Source organism: Miscanthus floridulus, chromosome 15 (genome assembly GCF_019320115.1).
Source record: "Miscanthus floridulus cultivar M001 chromosome 15, ASM1932011v1, whole genome shotgun sequence".
In the NCBI taxonomy this organism is placed as follows: domain Eukaryota; kingdom Viridiplantae; phylum Streptophyta; class Magnoliopsida; order Poales; family Poaceae; genus Miscanthus; species Miscanthus floridulus.
Window position 1 is genome coordinate 23,823,916 of NC_089594.1, and position 6,724 is coordinate 23,830,639.

Here is a 6,724-nt window from a genome sequence, read left to right on the forward strand (position 1 = left end):
CTCTGCTTCTGCCGGTGGGTATCCCGGAGCATTCGCCATGGCGCACTCCTAGTATGGACAGTGGCTAGGTGCCATGTCGCCGATGCTGGAGCCGTGACTCTCGCCATCGTCATCCATGAGGTCGAGGAAACAGGTGGGAGCATAGCTCGCCATTCCCACGAATTCGGATGCAAGAGGGGGTGGCGCTGGCATCCTTCGGAGCCCCTGGGCGTATGCGTCCATGGAAGACGCGAGGCCATAGGGGAACCGGTCGCATGGTGGTCGCATCGGGGACAACGGGGTTCCTCCAGGAAATCGGCGAAAGATAGAGAATAGTAAGTAAATAACAGCATGTACATCACTCACAGCGGGGTTTGAGCAGAGAGTTTGCTTGGAATAAAGCGCAGATGTCGCGTAGTCGAAGTCATGTGTCCCAGAGTGGCGCCCCTCTGACAGGTGCCGAGACGTGAGCCTCCTCACGGAGATGTAGTACGCCGAGTCGGTCAGCAACGAAGTCCAGGCTTCTGAAGAGAAAGGCCTAGGATGGCTCGAAGATGGGTGGAACCCGCATCCCAACCGGTGGGGGAGCAGGAAACTCGAGCGAGCTGAAGTGAATCGAATCGCCAGAGCCCACCATGGCGAGGGTGGCGGAAAAGTGGGCCATCCGATGACCAAAAAAGTATTGAACGTATAGCGTCTTCCCCACGGACGGCGTCAACTGTCGGTGCAGAAAGTGACCAACAAGTAAATATTTATAGGTGGCCTAGCACTCAATGACACAGGATTTATACTAGTTCAGGCAACATGCCCTACGTCCAGTTTGAGTCGGTCGGTGACTTTATTCTTGAGCCCAGGTGCTCGAAGTTTGCAGTGGGGTTACAAACGAGAAGGAGAAAGATGGGGTGCGTGAGTGGTCCGGTCGGCCCCGGTCGGAAGGGCCGAGAGTGATAGGAGCTCCTCTATGAGCTAAGTGTTCAAGCGTGTGCTTGAGGTCCGAACCTGACGGTTCTGTGGTTGTAAGCTAGTGAACTTGATCGATCTAGATTAGCTTGTATGAACTTAAATCAACTGAGTCTCTTGGGAGACAACGCATCTCCTTTTATAGATGAAGGGGATTGCCTTATAAGTGAGAGAGAGAGAGAGAGAGTTCGTATGCTTCTAAGTCTTGTTGCCCACGTTGGTGGGTACAGGAGGATGGTAGGTGCCGACAACACTGTTGGATGTCAGTTGTATGTGGGAGGTTACGTCGTCTTGTTTTGGGTATGACAGATGTTGGCACCTGCATATATTGTTGATGCCTAGAGGCATATGAGGAGTTTCACCACGTTCACTCGGTATGGTAAATCCCAACGCCCACAACACTGTCGATGTCCAGAGGCATGTGGGGGGCCTTACCGTATGGGAGTTAACGACGTCCACAATAATGTAGAGGAAAATGTCGGCGCCCACAATACTGTTTGTGTCAGGGTGGTTGCAGAGTACTATTTCTGTAGGTGACAGGGTACGGTCTCTGGTATCATGGTTTGACTTGAGCATCTTGCTTTGCTTTCTCCGTTCGTTCCCTGGTCCTTTTCGGGCGGACGTCCCCGGTCGGTCGGTCCTAGTCGTCTCTGGTTGCGCCAGTCGGAGAAGAGCAGTGAGCAGGGTCTTTGCATACCCCGGTCGAAAACGTGGAGTCGGAGTTGGAGGTAGTGCTTTGCCAGGCCTTCCAGTCGGAGAGACCGTCCGAAGGCAGCTGGAGACCGAAGTGAGCGCTCCAGTCGGAGAGGTGGGCCGAAGTCGACAAGCGGGCGCTATTTCTCCTCGGTGAGACCTTCCGGTCAGTGACTGGACCGCCCTTCTGGCCTGTTGTTTATACTCTTGGTCCGGCCCATGAGTTGCGTGCTGTCTGCTTGGGTCGAGCCTTTGCGGGGAAGCCGGTCCGTGAGGGACCCTAGATTTATGAACCCAACAGATTGAAACCAACAAATTGGCTAGGTCAGAAAGATCGGCTATTGGAGATAGCCGAACCAAATCGTTCCCCAGCGGAGTCGTCAAAAAGTGTGTTGACGCTTAATTAGGTCACACACTCGATAAGGAGCTAGATCGCTCAATGTAGGGCCTAGCCAATTTTGGGATGGGCCGACGCCTAGGGGATGTCCACGTATAGACCTTGTGCCTCCAGCGATGAACGCGATACGCAAGACACATCGCCGGAGGAGCCTTGCCGGGAGCGCGATACGCAAGACAAGCCGGCGAGGTCTCTTGAGACCCGAAACCACCACACGCCTGGGAAGGACCCCGTCAGGGCATGCGGTGGCTATGGGCTGCACTAGCCGGCTTGACCGCTCTAGAGCGTCGTCGTCGTCGATCCTCTAACCATGCAGCACCGACAAAGAACGAGGAGAAGAGGTAGATTGGAAAAAAGAGGTAGTAGATTGATTTGTTGTGTTTTATGTGGATTGGATAGATTGGAACTCAATCGGTCATGATCGTCTCATATATAGAGAGGGGATGGTCTTATCCTAGTAGAAAACCTCTTCAAGACCTATTTTCTAAGTTTCACACGAGTTTGGAATAGTTTGGATTGGAATCCAAAAGGCCAGATCCGAACAGGATTTTTAATTAGGTCTGCCGAAAGTTCTGACCTCCGTCGGAACTTCTGACCTTTGTCGGAACTCCTAACGTGGGGATAACCTGGACACCCAAGCAAGTTTTTTCAGGCTTCCTGGAAGTTCCGACACCTGTTGGAACTTCCGACTTGGATCGGAACTGCTGTCAATGGAGCAATCTTCCTGAGGACATAACTCCTTCATGCGGACTCCAAATTAAACATTGTTTTTTTTTACTATCTCGACGAGATGAACTCAATAATGTAGTCTGTTTCACATTTTGACAACTTCACAAAATAAACAATTTTAGTTGTCAACAACTCCTTCCCTTTATTTTTTTTCCCTGTGCACCAGGGCATATCATATGATTATTACGTGGTCTATCTACGTGCGCCCGCGGTTGACCCGACTGTACTGTGTCGTGTGCATGCACGGCAATCGGCAAACAGCAAGGTAATGGTAAAGGCAAAGGCAGCTCGTCTTCCTGCGCTAGTATCTTCAGATCAAGTTAGAGCATCATCATGCGTGCTAGTGTTGCTGGGTACCCGGTACCGCATCATATCAGCCCCCCCAGCCAGCACCGAACGAACGAACGCTGCGACGCCACTCGCGCCCGCCCGCGGCCCGCCCGCCTCCTGAAAAGCTTCTCCCTGCTGATACACTGCCCCAGTCCCAGGCTCAAAGCACAAGGCCGTATGCTGCAGCACGCACGCACCTTCTTCAAGATATGAAAAGAAACACAGCTAGTACTCCTTGCACCCGTACGTGTATAACTTACATTGGTTCACGTTCATCATGAGAACGTTTGTTACATTCCACAAAAAAAATGGCATGATCGAACTGCCACCTTTCTTGGTCGGTCGGTTGCAACATGAACAGACCACGGGCCGGGTACTCGTTGATACAAAACCATGGAGTATAGAGCAGCGTACCGGCCTGAATGAAACTCGGCCATTAGTCCCAGGCTCTCAGCTTCACATTTCACAACACTCACCGACTGCCCATAGCGAGGTCGCGAACGAAACAGAGCAGGTCACGCCGTCTGATGATTGAAGAATGGTCCAGTCTATCCCTGTCTCACCTTCTGAAGATAGACAGTTGTTTATGGTCCTCCTGTGTGCATGCTCTGTTTCAGCGATGAATGCCCATTCAGATCGTTTCATACAAATAAAGATCTCCCTCTTCTCTTTCTCTCTGTGGCCTAAGACTCTTCTCTTTATGCTTGAGCCTGAGCCTGAGCTGCCTCATTCAGACACCAGTATTAATTTATTACTTCGAGCCCGCCAGTACTCCTCCGAAGGGTAAATACAGTACCGTTGAACTCAGGCTTTGTTTACTCTACCAAGGCCCTGTTTAGTTCCCAAAATTTTTCACTCCAAAGTGTCACATCGAATCTTGCAGCACATACATAGAGTACTAAATGTAGACGAAAAAAAATTAATTGCACAGTTGGGTAAAAAATCGTGAGACGAAACTTTCGAACCTAATTAGTCCATAATTAGACACTAATTATCAAATACAAACGAAGTGCTACAGTAGCCAAAGCCAAAAAAATTCGTCAACTAAACACGCCCTAAGATAACGTTTGGATTGTGGGAAATGAGGCCTGGGATAGGGATATGAGGCTAGATGGAAATCATATCCTGTGTTTGGTTCATGGGTAAGGGAAATAGTGAGGGAAATGGATAGGGAAATGCATACCCACTGGTGGGGGTGGGTTACGCGTGGGTTATGGCGTTGGCCGTCGGCGACGAACGGCGCCCAGACCTGCACAGCTGCCGCTCGCCTCGCGCCTAGGCCGTTGCCGGAGCCACCCCTCGCCACGCACCTAGGCAGCCGCCAGATCCACCTCACTCCGATGCGGGAGTAGCTGCTCAACCCGTACGGCTGCTCACGTCGCGGCTGAGCCAGAGCCACCACTGGAGGACAGAGCCCTGGCATCCGTGCTTGCTCGTGGGCCTTCATTTGGCGGTGATTGAGGACCATGGGAGATGTTGAATCAGGCGGAGAAAGGAGCGGCGCACGTCTCGGCGTTGGAGCAGAGATAGTGAAGGTGCAGATGATACGGAAGTTTTTGTTTTGATTTTTTTATTTACGTGGGCTCCACGGAGTATACTTTTCCAAATGGCACTAACACGGTGGGCCGGCACGGGCACGGCACTAAAAAGCACGGCCCAGGCCTGGCCCAGCCCGGCCTGCTTCGTGCCCATGCCTGGCACGGCCCGGCAGCAGTGCCGTGCCTAGGCTACCACCTCGACCCACTAGCACGGCCCAGGCACGGCACGGCTAACAGGCCGGCGCGGCCTTGGCACGGATCTAGCAAAGGAGGGCCGTTGATCCCCTCCCCCACATCCTTCATGACCGTTGGATGGGTCGACTATATAAGCCAGCGCCCCCACGCCGCCCCGTATCGACGAAACCCTAGCTCATTTGTTTCCAGCTCCCTCTCTCTCTCTCCTGTCTCTCGCTCTAACCTCTGCGAGCGGCTCTCTCCTCTCTTCGTCTCCCTCTCCGGTGGTGTCTCCTCTCTTCTTCTCGCCCTCCGGTGGCATCTAGAGCCACTACTGGCCGGCACGGGCACATGGCTCGGCCTCGTCTTGATCTCGCCTCGTTGATGTAGCCTTGTCGTCCACCTCATCGTCTCATTCGTCACCGTCGTCGATCTCACCGGGCCCCCGGCAACTCTGGTGCTCCGGATGTCGGTAAGTTGAGCTTTGCTCCCCTCCAGATCTGGCTCTTCCTCTCTTATCTCCTCCTGGATCTCGATCTGATGTGCTCCCCTACTATAGGTCCCCTCTTGATTCGCATCCGTCGAGGAACCAAAGGGCCGGATCCCGCGTCGTCGACGTCGCCGGCGTTCCCGGTGCTTCAGCCGCCAAGGTACTGTAAACCCTAACCCTAACTAGATCTGCTACTGATTCTTTGTTTATGTGTGAAGCCGTTGAGGAACCGGGCACCGGTGAGTGACGATGGCCCGCTCCTTCGACGAGACCGTTGAGGTCAGTGCCAACGATGAGAGGCGGATGTGCGGGCTAGCCGGAGATGACGACGAGGATGACCTGCGCGAGGACCTGCTCTCACTAGTGGTGGCACTGGTCACCTCACTCGTCATAGGGACAAATGTGTTAAGAGGTGTGAGAAAACTTGCATGACTTAGTCTTAGATATCTTTTAATCCTGATGGTAGTATGCATACTTGGGAGTACTGTCCTATTGTTGCTCGCACTGAACTGGTTCGATTGTTTTCTAGACTTGATGTGCCTATCTGTATGGGTGAAACTAATGCTTTTTATGTTTACAATAAGTATGAGGAGAAATTTGGATCTGTTAGGTTGAGGAGGACTGTCCCTCCTAACCTGTCTGGTAAGAAAAGATCTGCTTAGGATGAGATTTATGATGATGATGAAGGTGATTGTTCTACAGGTGGTATCCATCCTCTATCTAGTACTCTTAATCTGTCTAGACATACCTCTGCAATTGCCCTGCTGCATGCTGCAAGTTCTTCTAATAATAATACTTCTGAACTGGTTTCCTACTTGGACTGTGACACTGTTAGCCAGTTAGATGATGATTTTAACCTGTTGAACTGGTGGCATGAGCACAAACTCACTTATCCAGTTCTGTTAATCATGGCTAAAGATATTTTAACTGGCAGGATAATCAAGGAGCGGCGGAGGAGGCTGAAGGCTGAGATGGTGGAGATGCTCACCTGCATCAAAGACTGGGAGGCAGCAGAGGCAAGGATGCAGCACAATGTGGAAGACCAGGAGCTTGAAGAAGCATTTGAAGAACTTTATTTTGATTAGTTATCTTAGTTATCATTTATGTACTAGACTGTAATATGCTGGACTTATGAACTTTGATTTAAGGACAATGAACTTAAAAGGAGCTGGGCTGTACTCTTTTTTCCCTGTCTAGGGTTTCTCACAAGGGTGAGTTTTACGTAGACAGGTTTTTAATGAGACAGCCATTGCACTAAAGCTCCAATAAAATTTTATTTTGTTCTCTCTGGTCTGTTTCTGTGTTTGTGATCTTCTGAAGTTTCTATTAAAGTTTGAACTCGTATCTCTGCTGTCAAAGTGTGATCTTCTAAAGTTATGTATTGTATAAGTTTCTGTTAAAATTCTGAAGTTCTGAGGTGTTTGGCACTTTTAG